The sequence below is a fragment of the Lissotriton vulgaris genome, chromosome 3_1, assembly GCF_964263255.1.
Source record: "Lissotriton vulgaris chromosome 3_1, aLisVul1.2, whole genome shotgun sequence".
NCBI lineage: Eukaryota > Metazoa > Chordata > Amphibia > Caudata > Salamandridae > Lissotriton > Lissotriton vulgaris.
Window position 1 is genome coordinate 1,572,623,972 of NC_141689.1, and position 19,511 is coordinate 1,572,643,482.

Here is a 19,511-nt window from a genome sequence, read left to right on the forward strand (position 1 = left end):
TGAGATTGAAGTGACTACAACTACCACAAGGCCCCGTGACTGGAATGCTTTCAAAGATGCTATAGTCCTTTCGCCCCCTTCTGACTTGTCTGCTATTTTACAACTGATTTTCCCTCATCATGCAGGTTACCATTTGTCAAGTGTTGGTAAAGTGAGAAAGAAAAGCTGCCACTACTACCATGAGGCACTGTGACTGGAACTCTAACCAAGATGTAGGACTCCTATTGCCCCTTCTCACTTGTTTGCCATGTTTTAACTGATACTTACTCATCATGCAGGTTACCATTTGTCAAGTTTTGGTAAAGTGAGATAGAAAGGCTACCACTACTACCATGAGGCCTTGTGACTGTAACTGTAATCAAGATGCTATACTCCTTTCATCCCTCTCACTTGTCTGCACTCTAACCGAGATGCAATAATCCTTAGCCTCTTCTCACTTCTCGGCCATGCTACAACTGTTGTTCAGTCACCATGCAGGTTACCATTTGCCAAGTGTTGGTAAAGTGAGATTAAAGTGATTATAACCACCATGAGGCCCTGTGGCTGGAACTCTAAGCAAGACGCAAGACTCTTTTTGCCCCTTCTCACTTGTTTGCCATGGTACAACTGATGTTCAGTAATCATGGACTGTGTAATGTACATACAATGCTCCACTCAGATAAATGTCTGAATGCTTTGCTTGAAGGGTGTCCTGGCCAAACTATTGATGGCATAAGTGACAGCGTACCAACCGGTTACTCCTAATATATTTAAGCCATGAAGGAAACTCAGCTGATTAACAGTGGCAGATGAGCTATGCTAAATATACAACCAAGGGGTGTGTATGCCTGTGTTATACACAACTACGCCTTGGAATGGTCAAATACACATTTTGTAACTACACTGTGTTGTTTGCAATGTTTTGGAGATGTCATGTATATCCCTAAAGCCAAATTTCACATAACAGCACATCTAATGAGCTGATGAAATCTACTACATGTATTGAATGTCTTCAAATGCCTAGTAACCAACTCCACACAACTAGATGACAATACTGATCTTTATCTATTTTTTTCATTCTAGGTCCCTATTTACTTTGATACAAACAATATGGATGTTGGTGCCTCACTTCCACCAATAACAATGTTCTCTATTTCTCAACAGATTGATCGGCTACAGTACCTGCCCAGAGGTTAAAGGACGCCCCCAGTGAAGACAACTCTGTTGCAAGTGTGGGGCTCACTGTGCCCACAACAATATCTCCCACCCCAGCTGCAATGACACAGCCAACCCATGCACCCCCAACTTGTATACCTTGCTCAATCAGTACCATCCTGTGTCCCCCAGTCCTGGATTCTGAGGTGGGTATCACCACTCTAGTCACTGAGGAATCAGGACCGAATGGGAGGGTACCGCCTGTGCAGAGGGCCATTGACACCTAGGCTGCCATCACCCAAGTCCTAGTAGGACTCTTAATTTGTAATGGGCTAAGTACTTACTGAAATCTGGGAAATAAAGCAGCTGCAGAGGGACTGTTAAAAAGGGGTTCAAAGACAACCAGTAACCAAAGACCCTTTTATGTTGCCCGGCGGTGTCGCCTCTATGACCCACCAATATTAATCAATGAAGAAGCAGGCGCTGGAGACTGGAAGGCAGGAAACGAGGATTTTATTCTCTCCGGAGGAGAACACATCAATTCAGACAGCAAGTATCGTCACGAGGTGCTCTACCCACATCTCTGAGGCCTGGCCTCTTATACTAGGGTTTATGACCTTTATTGCACGTAACACATTCTCGCAACACTTTGATATTTGAAAGAACATCCTCGGAATCTCCCCTTCAGGCCCGTTCCCACATACATTTACAGTTGAATTCCCCACCCCGGTCACAACAGGTGATGATTGTCGCGCAGCAGGGCATTCCGCCGATTCACGGAATGCGTGGGGTTGATCGGATCTCATAGGGTGGGGGCTTTGATCGGCTCGAGGGTCTTTTGATGGGGAGGGGAAGCTTCCTACTGTACGGGGTAATAAACAGTATCCGCAGGGCCAGGTGGCGGCCTGGGAACAAGGAAGACAAACGGGGACACAGGAAAAGGGGGTTTGCATCAAAAGGGTCTGAGACCATGAAAGGAATGAAGGGAGGTGTCGCGTTGGGAACAGGATGAGATTCTGTGGTGAAGCTGCGCTGAAGAGGGGTTTATGACCCAAGGCATGAGAGAGCGGGGGTTGTCAGCGTGCGGGGGATGCTTGCGAGGTTAGGAGAGAGAGAGAGACGCGCTGGCTATCAGCGAGGGGCAGGGAGGCCATGGTGCTCAAAATGGCTGCTGCTTACGCGCACGAATGGGCTCGAAAGGGGCAAGATGGCGCCGATAATGTTGACGTTTGCAGTCTAATCTTTAACAGTCCTCCCTTTTCAACATATCTTAGCCAACTTGCTTACTCAATGTCAATCTTCATCAAATTCCTAACCTCGGCATCATATATTGCTCTCATATGTTCGTTCCCAAAGTCCACAGTCTTAGGGCAAATACAATTTACGCATAATGTACACAGAGGTGGCAGACATTGAATTCCTAAGCATAAACCGCATATTACAACTATAGGAATCAGGATAATGGTGAATAGTCTCCAGCCCCAGTTCTTAACGGTGCTCCAGAACCAACCACCAAGCGACCATTCTTCTTGTTCTTGGTGGACTTCTGAAGAGAGCCTATGAAGATGTTCGATGGCTTTGTACACTGAGGGTGAGTTGTCCGGTATGTACGTACAGCAGCTGGACCCAATAATGCGGCATGCTCCACCACGATCCGCAAGAACCACATCTAGGACAAGGCGGTTCTGGAGGGCCACCAAGCGGACCGCTTGAAGCTCAGCGGTGTTGTTAGCAAGGATACCAGCCGTGATGTTCATTGTTGTCTCAACTGCTTGAGTCAGATGTCGGATGGCACGGCTGTTTGCCATCGGGCCCCAGAGGGGGACAAGTCCCTTCATAGCATCGAGGAACTGCGCTCCTGTTGAGTCGGCTTGTTCAATGTCTTTGGCTCGTTTTTGTCTGTGATGATTTGCTGGTGCCACATAAGTCGGAGGAAGGATGAAGGAAATGAAACAAGTGCCCCCCCAGCCTTTGGGGAGCCAGGTGTAAGCCTTCGTGCCGCAGACAAAATACATGTTTGGAGATGCCACAAAGGAAGGTGGGTCGGTGGAGTCCAGAGTTCTGGAAAACCGGCAAGCACTGTGGCCTACCAGCTGAGTCCCAAGCCCTTCCATGCACATGTGGCCGGTGACGTTGATGACTGACAGGGCCACAGTCAGAGTGGCAGCCGTTCGTTTTCGCAGGTAGGAGAAGGTGGTTCTGGTTGGATTATTGAACACTTGCATTTCAATTTGTTCTTTAGCCGGGATGTCCAAGTGGATTGTGTTGTTGGTGGTCTGCGGGCAGAAGTGTGTCTTTGTTCTGTTCCGCCAGACCCCGTGGTAGAAATGCGTTACGGTTTTGCTGGAGGTGGCATTGTCCCTAAAGCTTTCTTGCAGAAGCATCAGCCAAGCAAGACAGGAGCCGTGAACTGAGAAAGGTGAAGGGATGAATGGTATCGAGTGTCCAGTGGCGTGGGGTAGCAACCCACAGATCCAACAGTTGGTGGCATTGGTGGCAAGGTTGTGCTGGTGAAGTAGTTGTACGAAAGAGTTATTCCAAAATTCCTTTCGCCTCTCTCTGAGTTGGGGAGAGAGCGAAATCAGATAATGTTCCTTCATGGTGGTAGGCTGAGCAGTGGTCAGGAATGTTTCGTGAGCAGGTGCATTTTCTTCCACAATCCAGAGTGTGGTCATGAGGAGAAAGCAGAAAAGGATTGTGATGAAGAGTGCAATTGTCTTTGAGCTGTGGAGTCTGTCTGCTTTTGGGTTTCTGTGGTGGGTATTTCCTGTTGCCTTCATCATCTTCTTATTTGGCGCTTCCATCATCTTCTTATCTGGCGCTTCCATCATCTTCAAGGTGCTCGGTAGCGGGCAGAACCACAGACTTTGTTTTGCTTCTCTCCGGGTAACCCTTGGTAGTGTTTAGGTCACCGTTCTGAGATTTAACTCAGTCCGTGGTCTACTTAGCCGAGGCTCCCTCCTTTCGACGCAGGAAATACCCTTCTCTCGATGGCACAGTGGGATCAGAGAATTTTGAAAGTTCAAGTGTTTCGGTATCAGGATAGCAGGTTAGTGACGGTCGGTCCTTGTTCAGGAGCTCTTCTTGGTTGTCGATGCTTTCGGTCGAGGTCAGGGTCGAGGAGACCTTCTTACAGTGGTGTGCATGCAGCCAGTTGCGTTTTCCCTCCACTCGAAGTGCTGTTCGGGTGGTGATGAGGACCTGCCAGGGGCCCGTCCACCGGGGTTCCAGACTCTTGGCACGCTGGAAGTTCCGGATCAGGACGAAATCCCCAGGCTGGATGGTGTGTCCGGGACCCCTGGAAGTGTCAGGGATGGCATGCAGCACCTGTTGATGGATAACAGACAGTGTTTTAGTCAACTGGCATAAGTAATCAGACATTAGGACGTCCGGGACGTCATGAATGGAAGTTGGTTTCGGTGCAGACCAGACATTCATAGGCCGGCCGAATACAACCTCGTATGGTGTCAAGTGGTGTTTGGTAGGGGTGGAACGCATTGAGAGCAATGCCAGGGGGAGTGCGTCTGGCCATTTCAGTCCTGTGGTAGCCACTATTTTGGCCAATTTTAGTTTCAGTGTGGTGTTATGTCGTTCAACTAGTCCAGGAAGACTGCGTGGAACTTTTGTTTTACACCCAACCCCTTCAAAATGAGTTGGATAACTTCGGCTACGAAGTGGGGGCCATTGTCGCTCCACAAAATTCGACAAAGGCCGTAACGGGGGAAAAACTCCTTTAACAGTACTTTTGCTGTGACCATAGCAGTGTTGTCACGGGTTGGGTATGCTTCCACCCATTTGCTAAATGCGCATACCACAACAAGTACATATTTCAGGCCTTGACATCTGTCTAGTTGGATGTAGTCCATCTGCAGGACTTCAAACGGGTGATTTGGGACCCCAAACCCTCCCCGGGGTACTACAGTTCCTTTCCCGGGATTGTGTTGCAGGCATATCAAGCATTGTTGGACCAGGCGCTTGGCGGACTCTGTGATCTTATCATTGTGCCAAACTCTGGAGACAAGTTCAATCATGGGGGCTGATCCTATGTGGGCAGGGGAGTGTGCCATAGTCAGTATGGGAATCAGATACGAGTCAGGTAGCAACCATTTGTTTGTGTCTTTTGTCCGCCAGCAGCCTTCGTCATCTTTCAATCCCACCCGTGTCCATTCAGTCAGTTTGTGTTGTGTGCTAGCCATTTGAATGTCTCTAATAGTGTCCCTAGCGTCAGACCATTTTTCTGCTTGTGACCTGGTCGCGTACATGCGTGTTGTCGTCCTATTTTCAGCTGTCGTTCGGGCAGTGATGTCGGCTAGTGCATTTCCCTGTCTTTAATGTCTGTCACCTTTTTGTGTGCCTGGCATTTGATGACTGCAAGCTTTTTGGGGAGAAGGACGGCTTCGATCAAGGCGGAGACTAGATCCCCGTGCAAAATGGGGGTGCCGTGTGAGGTCAAGAATCCCCTCTCCCTCCAAAGGAGCCCAAAATGGTGAACCACCCCAAAGGCATACTGGCTGTCGGTGTAAATGTTTGCTGTGGTTCCTGCTGCTAGAATACAGGCTCGTGTCAGGGCAATCAGTTCCGCTGCCTGGGCAGATCGTTGCGTTATGCGGGCTGTCTCGACTACAGTTCGAGCCGTGGTGACTGCATAGGCAGCTGAAGTGGTGCCATTGGGGAGTTTGATGCAAGAACCGTCCACCCACAGCTCTCCGTCGGGGTCGGGAAAGGCCGTGTCTCTGAGGTCAACCCTACTTCTGGTCTGTTCGTCTGTGAGGGTCACACAGTCGTGTACAGGGTGCACATTGGGATCGTTTTCTGGTAAGGGCAGCAGGGTTGCTGGGTTCAGTGTGGTGCATCTCTTCAGAGTGATGTGGGGTGCGAGCAGAGTCAGTTCGTATCCCGTCAGTCGTGCACTCGTCAGGTGTTGCGTTTTGGTTTGGTTTAGGAGGGTGTCAACTGCATGGGGTACCAGTACTGTGAGGGAATTCGAGAGCACGATCCCCTCACTCTGTCGGATAGAGATCGCAGCAGCAGCTACGGCTCGAAGGCAAGCAGGCAGGGCTCTGGCTACAGGATCAAGGGTGGCTGAGAAGTAAGCGCATGGTCGTTGCTTTGAGCCGATGGACTGGGTCAGGACAGATAAAGCGCACCCCTCCCTTTCATGAGTGTAAAGGGAGAAGGGCTTTGTGTAATCGGGGGTACCCAACACAGGGGCCGAGCAAAGGGCATCTCGTAGTTGCATGAAAGAAGCCTGACACTCAGGGGTCCAAGGGAGTGGGAAAGGGGTATCCTTAGCTAGCAGTGAAAGCAGTGGTTTTACTACGAGGCTAAAGTTGGGTAACCACTGTCGGCAGAAGGAGGTGAGGCCTAGTAGGGAGCGGACCTGTTTCTGGGTTCTAGGGATGGGGGTGTCGAGAATGGTTTGGATCCGGTCAGGAGTCAGTTTCCTTCCGTCTTTGGACAAAAGGTGGCCTAGGTAAGTGACCTGGGGTTGGCAGAATTGCAACTTCTTCTTAGAGACCTTGTGGCCATTTTCTGCAAGGAAGTGCAGGAGTTGAATGGTGGCTGTGACAGCTAGTGGAGTGGTGTCGGCTGCCAAGAGGATGTCATCGACATATTGCACTAACACCACTCCATCGGGTAACTGGACTTGATCCAGTTGTCTCTTGAGGGCCTGGCTGTAGATGCTAGGGCTTTCTGTGTAGCCCTGGGGTGCTCGGCAGAACCTATACGAGCGGGCTTTTAGGGTGAAACCGAAGAGATATCGGCTGTCTGGGTGGATGGGGATGGAAAAGAATGCGTTTTTGAGGTCAATGACAGTGAAGGTGGTGGCAGTGGAGGGAATCAAAGTCAGGATGGTGGTAATGTCCGAGACCACAGGGTACTGGGGTACCACCACTTTGTTGATCTCTCGAAGGTCAATGATGAAGCGGTATGCTTTCTCATCTCCTTCTCCCTGTTTCTTAATGATGGGCAAGATTGGGCTGTTGCAAACGTTGCTAACCACTTCCTCTACCACTCCTGCGTCTATCAGTGATTGGATGATTTCTACCAATGCCTTCTCGCCCTCGGGCGATATCCGATATTGTGGAAGTTTTGGGAGTGTTGCATCTGGTCGAACAGTAATGTGCACTGGGTCAATCATCATGCGCCCTACATCCGAATCCGTTTTGGCCCACAGATACGGAGGCAGAGTGTCAAGCAGGGAAGTGTCAGCGTCGGTGATGGAAAACATGTGTCTGGGGGGGCAATGTCTAAGCAGAACAGGATTGTCGTAAAGGAAAACTCGGACTCCATCTTGGGAACATCTAATCGTTGCCCGGAAGTGTTTCAATAAGTCGAGTCCCATAATTGCGTCAGGGCTATTGGAGGAAAGCAAAAACGTAGTGTCAGTGGTGTTGTTTTCTAAGTCAAAGAGGATCGGGGCGGACAAAGGGTTAGTGGAGGGCGTTCCATCGAAACCTGTCGATGTTATTAGTGAGCCAGACAAGGGTGCCCTTGGAATCAGTCGTTTAGATAATGCACTACGTGTTGCGCCAGTGTCTACCAGGAATGGTGACTTTGTACCCAAGACCTTAGCAGTGACATAAGGGCCTTGCTGGTCAACATGGAGCTCGACTGGATCCCTCCCTTGCCCTAGGCAGTCCTATGCAAAGTCATGAACATCATCGTAGTCAGATTGCTGGCATTGGTTCTGTCGGGGTCGATCAAATGTGTTTGGCCTACTTGATCTATCATTAGTTGCGTTGTTTGGGGGCCCTCGCTGTGGTCCCCTATTTCTTGGTTCGCTTGCTGTATCTCTAGGATCTCTATTTCTGATGAGTTCCAAAAGAACTGGGCACTGAGATTTCCAGTGGCCCGTTCCTTTACAGAAAGCACACTGGTCCTCTCTAATGTCTGTACGTCCAATGTGGGGAGTCGAAGTACGGTCTTTGGGAGGTGCAGTTTTAGGGACGTTCATCTGATGGTTTCCCCGGTATTGGTCTCGTCCCAGAGTCACCCCTTGCAGTTGAGCCATCATCACCCTCTCCTTTAAATCTTTCTTCTTTCTCTCTGTTGTTCTATCGTTTTCGTTTTTCTGATGTTCATAATATTGGGCCATCTGGAGGATAGCCGTAGGTTTGGAGGCTGCCCAACTACTTTCGCTGGCCTGCAGTTTCTGCGAGACCTCCGGTGATAAGCCCTTAACGTAATTCTGGACAAACAGATGGTGTCCGGTTGCAGTGGTCAGGTCCTGGCCGCTGTAATCGGAGAACACCGTTTCAAACCGGGAGAAGTATTCCGATACATCCTCCTGAGGTTTCTGGCGACAAGCCGTTACTATCGACCAGTCCACTTTCTTTTCTGGGATCAGGGTTTTTAATTTCTGTACGATTTTATCCGGGAGGTCTAAAATGGCATTCAAAGGCTTTTGTCCGGGTTCTCGTTGTCTGTCTATGCCATCGAGTTGTGACCAGTTATGTCCAAACAGCTCAGAGTGGTCGACTTTCCGGATTTGCTTCCACACATCAGCTGGTAGACATAACCCGAAAAACAAGTCGATGTCAGCCAGAGTCATAATCGTCGATCCTAGGGCTGTACCCAACTCAGTATAGAAGGCAGTGGGGTTTTTACGTAGGTCAGGCAGAGATTTCCGGAAGGTCAGAATCTCTTGCCGGTCCCATGGTTGGTAGACCCAATTGTACACTACCCGTCCCTTTGCATCTTTGTTGTTTGCGTCATCGTGAGTCCCTTCACCTCGTGGAGGAACCCAGTAAGGGGCAGCCTCTCGTATCGGCATCATGGTGTTAGATCGTTCAGTTTGTGGTTCGGTTGCTACGGATGTTGTGGATTCGATTTTCGGCTTTTGTTCAGTGAGGTGGCGGAAAACCTCAAGCGTACGCGTAAGGAGGTCCGTCACATCACTCTCACTCTCATCCCCGATATCGACCTTCCGGTACAGAGTCGTTAGGCTCTGGGGACCCTTTTCTTGATATCGGTCCTCGTATGCGTTTAAGACGTGGTAACACAGTTGTACAGTAAAGTGTCGTCTGTGACTCCCTGTATAAGAATTAAACACATCCGTGACGGACTCTTCATCTTCCCTCTTCTCTACCAGTATCTTTGCTATCTTGTCGACCCCTGCTCGCTCATTTTTGCTTAGTCTATATGTTCTTGCAGGACCAACCCTTCGGGCCTCTGGGTCGCTCAACGTTGTCGTTTGCGTAGCATCTAATACAAGGAGTTCAGCCGGCACAGAGGCCATGGGGGCTGAAGCCGTGGTGCTACTCTCGCTTGTACCTGGGGGTAGTGGGTGCTGTGCTAAGGGTTGGGAAGGGGCATATGGAGGGGGCATGTGGATGATCGGAGGACCTAGCAGCAGATCATCGTTGGTTCGCTGTTTCGAGTGTAATTCAGGGTAGAGCGTGGAGGGTGTTCTAACCAGACACTGGCTTGATGTTTCTATTTCTAGCTTCTGTTTGGTATCCTCTCTTTCTTTTATCTCTTTCTCTAGTTTCTGAGCCGCTAGGTGGGCTGCTTTCCGCAGCTCTTTTCCCAACCTACTCTCAGTTCTCTTTTTACGTTGTTCGGCTTCTTTTCGCCACACGCCGAAGCTGTCAAGCATAGTGGGCGTCGTCTTGTTTTTACCAAGGGCTGTTTCTAGTGCGTTTATTTTATCGTCTTCAAAGGATCCTACCAGTGGCCACTGACTTTCTCGATCCTTTTTCGTATATTTATGCCACAGCTGGCTATAGGCTATAGCGATTAATCCATGCTTCATGAACATGTCCTTATTAGGGGTGCCTTCCAGCGGAGCCGGATGGTTCATCTCTAATAAGCGGTCCGGGCTAAACAGGCTACTAACCAGTGGGGAGAAGACAGGCATGACGGATCACAATGGGATAATAGTCAGCACTACCTATCTTATCACTGCGTGCAAAGACTAGACAGAATATTTCTATTCTACGTTGTTTGCAGGCAGTGAATACCTCATGAACCAATCTCGAGCAATCAATGTTAGGTCAAAAATAAAAAATCAATATGGTCAATGGGGAGAATAAGTAGGCTCGCAAAGGTCCGCGTCACCTACCCTTTCGCTATCTGCAAAGAGGGGACCTATTCTTCCCTGTTTGCAGACAGAGAATCTCCAGAAAACAATCTATAACAGTTAATCAATGGGGGAGGGGCAATTGTTCAGTGGGGGAGAAAGATAGGTCCGACGGATGCGTACCTATCCTTCGCTGTTTATAAAGGGAGAGCCTGTTGTTTCTCCGTTTGCAGACAGTGAATCTCCAAATAAATTAACAAAAAGTAATACTAGTATTTTCTCATCAATTATCAATCACTTTCAATTATCAATCACTTTCGCAATTCGTCGTGTTTACACGACCTTACCCGGACCGCATGGACAGTTTCTTGTCTTCCGAATCCAGCGCCCGATCGTCCTCTTCTCTTCGTACTCCTCGTGGCACTCCTGATGGTTCCCAGTCAGGACCGCAGATCACTCGAGAGAGGTCTGTTCGGAACCAGTGAAGTTCGGATGATCGGCTGTCAGACGAGGGTCTATCGGACAGGGTACCTTCCGATCGTTGCAGTCGTTCACTCTGTCGTCAGGACCTCTCCCACTGGATCCACGAGTCGCTGATGGGCCCCACTATGGCGCCAATTGTTAAAAAGGGGTTCAAAGACAACCAGTAACCAAAGACCCTTTTATGTTGCCCGGCGGTGTCGCCTCTATGACCCACCAATATTAATCAATGAAGAAGCAGGCGCTGGAGACTGGAAGGCAGGAAACGAGGATTTTATTCTCTCCGGAGGAGAACACATCAATTCAGACAGCAAGTATCGTCACGAGGTGCTCTACCCACATCTCTGAGGCCTGGCCTCTTATACTAGGGTTTATGACCTTTATTGCACGTAACACATTCTCGCAACACTTTGATATTTGAAAGAACATCCTCGGAATCTCCCCTTCAGGCCCGTTCCCACATACATTTACAGTTGAATTCCCCACCCCGGTCACAACAGGTGATGATTGTCGCGCAGCAGGGCATTCCGCCGATTCACGGAATGCGTGGGGTTGATCGGATCTCATAGGGTGGGGGCTTTGATCGGCTTGAGGGTCTTTTGATGGGGAGGGGAAGCTTCCTACTGTACGGGGTAATAAACAGTATCCGCAGGGCCAGGTGGCGGCCTGGGAACAAGGAAGACAAACGGGGACACAGGAAAAGGGGGTTTGCATCAAAAGGGTCTGAGACCATGAAAGGAATGAAGGGAGGTGTCGCGTTGGGAACAGGATGAGATTCTGTGGTGAAGCTGCGCTGAAGAGGGGTTTATGACCCAAGGCATGAGAGAGCGGGGGTTGTCAGCGTGCGGGGGATGCTTGCGAGGTTAGGAGAGAGAGAGAGACGCGCTGGCTATCAGCGAGGGGCAGGGAGGCCATGGTGCTCAAAATGGCTGCTGCTTACGCGCACGAATGGGCTCGAAAGGGGCAAGATGGCGCCGATAATGTTGACGTTTGCAGTCTAATCTTTAACAGGACACATACAAGGAGGTTGCCGGCATCCACACAGAGGTAGCCAGCATCAACACCAACATGGCACTGCGGGACAGCAACATCACCCTCTGCAGGTCTTTTCCACCTGCATCTACCCCTTTTTGTGGTCAGAGTCCATCCAGGCCGCCAACATCTGCCGCAGCCACAGGAAGGGAGGCCCTGTCAAAGGAGGACACAGCTGCAGACACCCCATTTTCAGCTTCTGTGGTTCCCCCCTCCAGCAAGAAGAGGGGACATCCAAGCAGTAAACTAGGCGGTGGGAATGGCAAGACACCCACCACATGATTTCAGAACTATGGCAAATAAGACATGACTCAATTTTTCTGAGTCAGTGATCACATAATCAGTTACAGACTTTCACAACATGGAATCAGGGGCTATATCTGGCAATATCCCCTACACTAGGCAGCATTAAATTAGGTCCACATCATCAGCTGTACCCATATTGCCTACCTCACAAAAGGAATCCAACATCAAATAAACAGACACACGCCAATAAAACAGTTACTGAACACTGGGTCATTACAATCCAATGTGCCTTGCATTTGGTGGACTGTCACAAGCAAATGTCAGTGATGTGCCACACGCATTTTGGCCTACAATGAGGAGACACATCAACAGCTACATACAGTTCATACACATTGAGGATTTAGCCAATGTGAAGGGAGACAAGCATGAATTGGGCCCATAACAACATTGTGTTGGATCACATGATGGCAGTAGGACCAACAAACCACAAGGAGCAAGCCCAGTGGAAGCCAAGTACCATCTTTTTGATGTGCAAGCTGTCTTGGTACTGACTTTATACACCCAAACTCTGTGACAGACATTCCCAGGAACAATCCATGTCCACTCTGTACATCTGTACAGCATTATATACGTGCTAATGTCACAACTCTGACATGTCCAAATGAAGATGACATTGAGAAGGAATCTAAAACATCCCAAAACACAAAGAGGGATTAGCTAAGAAGCCATACATAAGGCACAAATCACATTGTCAACTCCTAGAGAACTCACTCCCAGCCAACATTTACAGCTAAACAAAACTACACTTACAGAACAAACACCTTTCCCCAGATATTCCCAGAGTCATATATTCCTAGTATGTAACATTAACATCCTCCTTACAACATAACAATAACAGTTGCACTAACAGTCAAAGTCATCACGCTTCACACATACTTACACTCAGGAGAAGAAGTTTCAGATGACATCTTGACGGAAGTTCATTCCTTCCTCTTCACCACTCTCATCACCATATGGCATTTCAGGTTGTTCACCCGGTGGCTCTTCATGGCCTGCATCCTCTCCGATGTAAGGGATGCTCTGTCACAGGGCAATGTTATGGAGCATGCAGCAGGCCACAGTGATCTTACACATCTTCCTGAGTGAGTAGAGCAGGGCTCTCCCAGTCTTGTCCACACCTCTGAATCTGGCTTTCAGGAGCTCAAAAGTCCGCTCCACAGGACACTGTGTTCTTCCATGAGCCTCAATGAAGTAGACTTCCCTTGGCATAGTAGAAATCCTCACCGGTGCGAACAACCATGGCCCGTTGGGATATGCTGATTCTCCTAGATGGAGACAGACAGAAGTGCAACAATGAGTTACACACTTGCTGATTATACTACCTGATGTTACCAACACAAAAGGGGTCATTAGGATTGCGGTTTTTCGCCATCCTCCGGGCCGGCGGTAGTGTCCGCCGGCCCGGAGGATGCGGAAAAACAGCTGCGGAGCCTTCAAAGACCCCCCGCCACATTAGGATGGCTGGGGGGTTAGGAAGACCGTCCGCCCCTTTTCCGCCACGGTCGCCTTACGACCGCGATGGAAAAGCTCTAATATGGAGGCGGTGTCTAAAAGACACCGCCAGCCATATTAGGATGGGGGTGAACAGATGCCTTTCCACGGCGGCTTCGCCACCGTGGAAAGGCATAGGGTGATTTCTTTGGGGGCCCGTTGCGAGCCCCCAGGGTGATGGGGGGTGGAGGGTGCACATGGGGGGTACCTATGGTACCCCCCTGCATTTGCATGCACAAAGCGGTAGGCACCGCGCGGTGCCTGCCGCTTTGTACATGCAAATGCGAAGCATGCATTTTTAACATTGCGGCGGGTGCTAATTCAAGCAGCACCCGCCGCAATGTTAAACATACAGGATGTGACCGCCAGGGTGGGGGTCACATCCTAATTTGCGCGGAGGGACCGCAGCTGCCCCTGCGGACGGTCCCTCCTCCTCTGGGGTGGCAGACGGACGCAGGTCCGTCCGCCATCCTAATAGGGCCCAACGTTAGGACAGATCACACTTACCTATAAACTAGGCCCTCCCTGGTAGTAGTGACATCAGCTGGGGGTTATGGGCTGTTCCTCAGTATGAAGGAATCATGTGCAAATCCTGGGAACAGGGTACAGACATTTGAGATGTACAAATACTGTAAGCAGACAACTGTAACATTGATAGAAAGGAAGTGCTTCCTGTTGTGGTACACTTGTTCCCTGGCCTGCAGTGGTACTAAGGCAATATGGTTGCCATCAATGGATCCAATACCATGTGGGATGCAATAAAAACTATAGAAATCAGCCATCACAATGGCCAAATCCTCACATCTGAGGAACTGGAGTAGCTGTCCACATGTCCCAAAATTGCTGTAAGCATCTCTTGGAGTATACAACTGAACATTGGTTGTGATATTTCACTGAAATAGTAACAGTAACTTGAAAGGAACCTGTGACCAGAAAATGCAATACTAACATAAGTTTACCTATTGGTATTATAGATGTCAGATAAGTGATGCGAGGTAAGAGGTCACACTCCAACTGATGACATAAATCCAGGATTGTCTGATGATTTTAAAAAAGTTCTGGATTACATGTCTTTCTTCCTTGTCCGAAGGTCTGGAAATGAGCAGTACACTGGAGGCTGACGTCTCCTCCTTCACCCAGGGTACCTATGTGAAAAGTTATAATAAAATTGTACATCGGTCACTGTGTCCAGAGTAACATATATGAAGAGTGAGCCTAAAGTCATGTGAAAAAACATATCAGCTTCATGAAGCATTACATATATTTCACATCACTATCTACTGGTAAACATCCATCAATAATGCCCAATATCACCTTCACATGTTTGTAACAGAACTGTGCACATCATCACTTCCGACAAGTTAAATTTACACTATATCAAGGTTTTAGTGAAATTTCATGAAAAAAACCCGCTAACCGTGGTGTACAGTGCACCATCCACATTTTTGCCATATGCACAGTAATGCACAATACAGATGATGTTTCTGTACTGGAGATGGCAAGTGAAAGGAATATCTCAAATGTCAACATTTTAAGCCTCATTTGTAGTGGTGGTGACACACTTAACAGTCACAACTACTGTTTTTCCTACCGCTAAAAAGGCGGATGCCTGACCTCGCATAGCAGACATTTGGGATGACCGTCGGCGGTAGAAGTCAACCTCACGGTGGGCAGTTGCCACCACGGCAGACACAGCCATAGGCTAATGTTGGTGATTGTGATGTTATTGGTCCAATGGCTATGTGAGCCTACACTGATGACCACATATGTGAATGTAAATGTAAATGTACAGGAATTTATATAGCGCAAATCACCAAGCGGTTTCTAAGCGCTTGCTTAGGGAACCCGTCCTGGTATTCCTCTGTGAGATAACCCCGGCAGGGTATCCGCAAGGTGAAAGCCATGCATCCTGCTGTGAGGGGCCGTTGTGGAGATTAAGCAAGCTATTGCCCAGAGTCGCAGAGTGTGAACCCGTGAATCGAGTGGGCACCGGAGCGAGAATTGTCGAGTCCATGGACATTTTTAGAACTCAAGACCCCGCCGAGCCGGGAATTGAACCCTGGTCGCGGGCTGACCTCTGCGTCCAGGTCTGCCTGCTCTAACCAGTGAGCCACACCAGTGATGCACATGTATGCCACAATTTGAAAAAATAACTCACTTGCCTCCTGTTACTGCTGCTATCAACACCTCATCCACTTTAGCTGCTGTTTGCCACCTCTGGGAGCAATCATGCCAGCCCAAGCAGGTGAGAGTGCCTGTCCCTTCTTTCTAGAGGACCTGGATACCCTAGTTGGTGAGGTCCTTCCCCTTTATGGCCAGCTCTATGGCTCACCAGAAGGACAGGTAACTATCTCAAATATAGTTATTTACTATGCCCAAATTCTTCCTTTCTGTTCCCTTAAGTTACAGTGTGGCTCTGAATTCCAGAATGTAGGCATATTGGGATGTTTGGTGAAATGGAGTAGTCCCTACATAGGCCAATCACGTGGAGTGAACATCAGCATAGTCGTGTGATACTCCCTATATTGTGCTTGTGTTACAAGCATAGATATATGCATGTCTACATTCCATTGTATATATCATGATTTCTCACATCATGGTGTATGTACAAAGATAGGTATGGACTTTACACCACAATCTGTGACTGAATACAGGTAGGAGAATTTGAGGACGATGTTAGCCATGTGTACAGTCCCACAGATAATTCAGCCCACATCAGGCATGACAAAACTGTTGTCTGAGAGGTAGTTATACTTCACAGACCCTTTCAGAGTGCAACACAACTTTATGGTCATGTGGTTTCAGTATGCTCAGCCTGCAGAGAGCAAGGCCTGACAATGAGTTGTGGCAGTCTGGCCCATGGACCAGGTTAGGGCAGAGTCACTGTGGCAAGACACCTATTGCACAGACAAAATGTCCCTGTAGATCTGTAGATCCATGGATGTCCCCAAAATGATTTTTAATCATCACTAGTAGTCCTCATAGCTGTAATATGGACCCTAGTTTGAATGGTGACAGAGGTAACCCCCTGACCTAATCCTTCTTACCATTGACCCACATTGTAAATGTCTGGTGTTCACTTATGACACTCCCCTAACTCACACAGGTCTTTTGTGACATTTCCATAAGTCATGCTTCCACTGTACAGGCCTATTGCACATCTGACATATGGAACAGTGTAGACAGTTGGTAACTACTGAATAGATTTTGAAATATAATTCCTCAGCTTTATCAAATTATATCCATTCACACAATACATACAATGGTATGTTTAATGTCATCCCTGGTATAGTGCAGCATATGTCAAAAGGTGTGTCCTGTGATGACAGTACATACCACACAAATTTATTGGGACGTAGTTAGATGTCCCAGTAAGTAGTCGACATGTCCACACATCCTCCCGAGAGGACACTCTCAGGGACATACATGCCAGCCCTTTAAATGTGACCTCAGTGTCAGGATGTTGTGTATACTATGGCACTGTGCTCTATGGACCATCTGCATCAAGTCAATGGAGCTGGCTGTGAAGGTTTTTGTACAGTCATGCACATGAAGTTCATCCTTCAGAAGGTAAACATTTTATGTTGTGTGTCATGGTACTTCACATCACATTCCATTCGGCTCAGTCAAAGTAGGTCATGACCAGGGTGGCGGTGAGTCAGTAGATGACCGCAAAAGTGTGTATTCATGCTTTAGTAGTGCTTAGCATGTGACATTAACACATATATTCTGTTGATTCTTAATGAATGTTTGTGCTAGGTGTTTAAAAATGTGTTTCAACCGTACAGTCAAGTTACAATCTGTTTCTACATCTTTTGCATCCATATAGATCAACGCACATCATAAGAAAGACATGTAGAAAACCATCGCCCAAAAGGTACGGATCCTGGGTTCTTCAACCAGCATAGCGTCCCCTGCAGGAAGAGGTGGGAGGACCTTAGCCTCTGGAACTGGTTGATCGTGGAGGTCCAGCCGGAGAAGTCCTTTCCATGCGGAAGGGGTATGCACCGGACCCTGACTTCCCTATAGCCTGCATACTGGCAATGGCCTACCCAGATCTTGATGGGCAGTTGAGGGCCCAACAGCAGCTACACGGAGTGAGGCCTGGCCAGAATCATGCATGTTACTTTGCCAATCTTGTGTGTTACAGGCAGGCCTTTTCAAACGAAGATTGGTGGTGAAATGAAATGAAAAGTAATTTGTCTATAGTGCAACTACCACTCCTAAAGGAGTCTCCTGGCGCTGTGAGTAACAACAGATCAGCTATATAGAGCAAAACCTAAATGAGGTTTAGGCAACAAGCATCCGATATTCCAAAAATCCACGTCTTTAACAATTTCCTGAACTGCCCCTCCTGTTCAATAACTCTAAGTTTCCTAGGCATACTATTCCAGGCCTTTGCTCCCAGAACAGTGTCTGATCTTCCGCCTCTGGTAGCTAATTTGAATGCCGGAACCCTGAGCAAACTTGCCATGGTGAACCTCAGTGTCGAGGGGCTCTAAAAGTCGTCAGTAGGAGTTTGAACAGGATCCTTTTATGGACAGGGAGCTAATGAAGAGCCTTTCAATGCAGCAGAGGCTGATGCCCTGAGCAGCAAAGCAAGGACCAATCTGGCTGCCGCGTGCTGGACCACCTGTAGTCTCCTCAGGATAGTTTTGTTAATTCCTGCAAGGAGACTATTGCAGTAGTCCAGCCTCGATAGTATGAGAGCCACCGCCACTGTCTTCTTGGCGGCAAGAGGGATCAAATTAAAAAACGTTCTCAAAGTTTTTATAAGCCCAAAACAGGTCCCGGTCATTTTCAGAACATGGGGTTTAAATGAAAGGGCAGAGTCAAACCACACGCCTAAATTCTTTGCCACTTCCACCGTCGATGGAGGCGCTGTGGTGTTATCTGGCCATCAGTCCTTTGGTTGAAAAGGATTGTTTTTACCGATTGGTAGAATTTCTGTTTTATCGGTGTTACAGCATACGTGATTGTCCCTCATCCATTTTATTACTGCTGTAAAACAAGATTTCAAGTTTTCTTCCACATCGGTAGAATTCTTGTCTAAAGACAGGATCAATTGAGTATTATCGGCGTACGACGTGATTTCGATCCCATAGTTTGAAACCAACGCGACAACAGAGGCCATATATATGTTAAACAACAGAGGACTTAAAGAAGCCCCCCGGGACACCCCCGTGGAGATGACTTGTACTGGTGACAAGAAGGGTCCCAGCGAGATCACTTGTTTCCTATTTGCCAAAAAGGATGTATTCCATGCCAATGCGTGATCTGATATACCGCAAGATCTCAATCTGGCTTGCAGGATTTTGTGTGAGATAGAATCAAACACTGCTGACGAGTCTAAAAGGATTAAGACTGCCCTCTTGCCCTCATCCAAAATAAATTTGATTGGGTCTGATATTTCGAGTAGCACAGACTCTGTTGAAAGTTTTGGTCGGAAAACGGATTGACGGGGATGAAAAATCTGTGCTAACTCTGAATAACTGGAGAGCTCCTTTTACACTATTTTCTCTTTGATTTTGCCTAAAATAGGTAATAAAGATATGGACCTATAATTAGCAATATTTGAGGGATCGATGTTCAATTTCTTCTTCAGGGGTTTTACTATGGCAAATTTCCATTCGTCTGACACTGTCCCCGTGGCAAGTGATGAATTCACAATGTCATTGATCACCGGGTTAACAGTGTCGATGATGTGAAGTAAAAGAATCGGAGGCCAATTTACAGGCCAATATTGCCTCCTTGGGCAGGGAGAGAGTAGCCAATTGGAAGGCTTAGAGGCCAGGTCTATCCCCTCTATTTCCCCACACCTATCCCGCCAAAGGCTCCAAGGGTCCTGGGTCACGAAGTTCTTTTGTATGGCCTTAATCTTTTCTTCGAAGTAAATTGCGATATCACCACATAGCTTCTGGGAGGGCGGAATTTCTACATGTACTCCCTTGGGATCTATGAATTATTTTACAATTCTAAAGATCTCTTTTTAATTATGTTTTGCCAGGGTTATTTGATTATGTAAATATATCTATTTTGCTGA

At 48.0% G+C, this 19,511-nt stretch overlaps 1 protein-coding gene across 1 annotated transcript in view; it reads left to right on the plus strand.

The window, feature by feature from the left end:
* Positions 1 to 19,511, plus strand: part of SHOC1 (shortage in chiasmata 1) — a 1,715,507-nt gene that overhangs the window by 391,655 nt on the left and 1,304,341 nt on the right. The gene's annotated exons all lie outside the window — the stretch shown is intronic.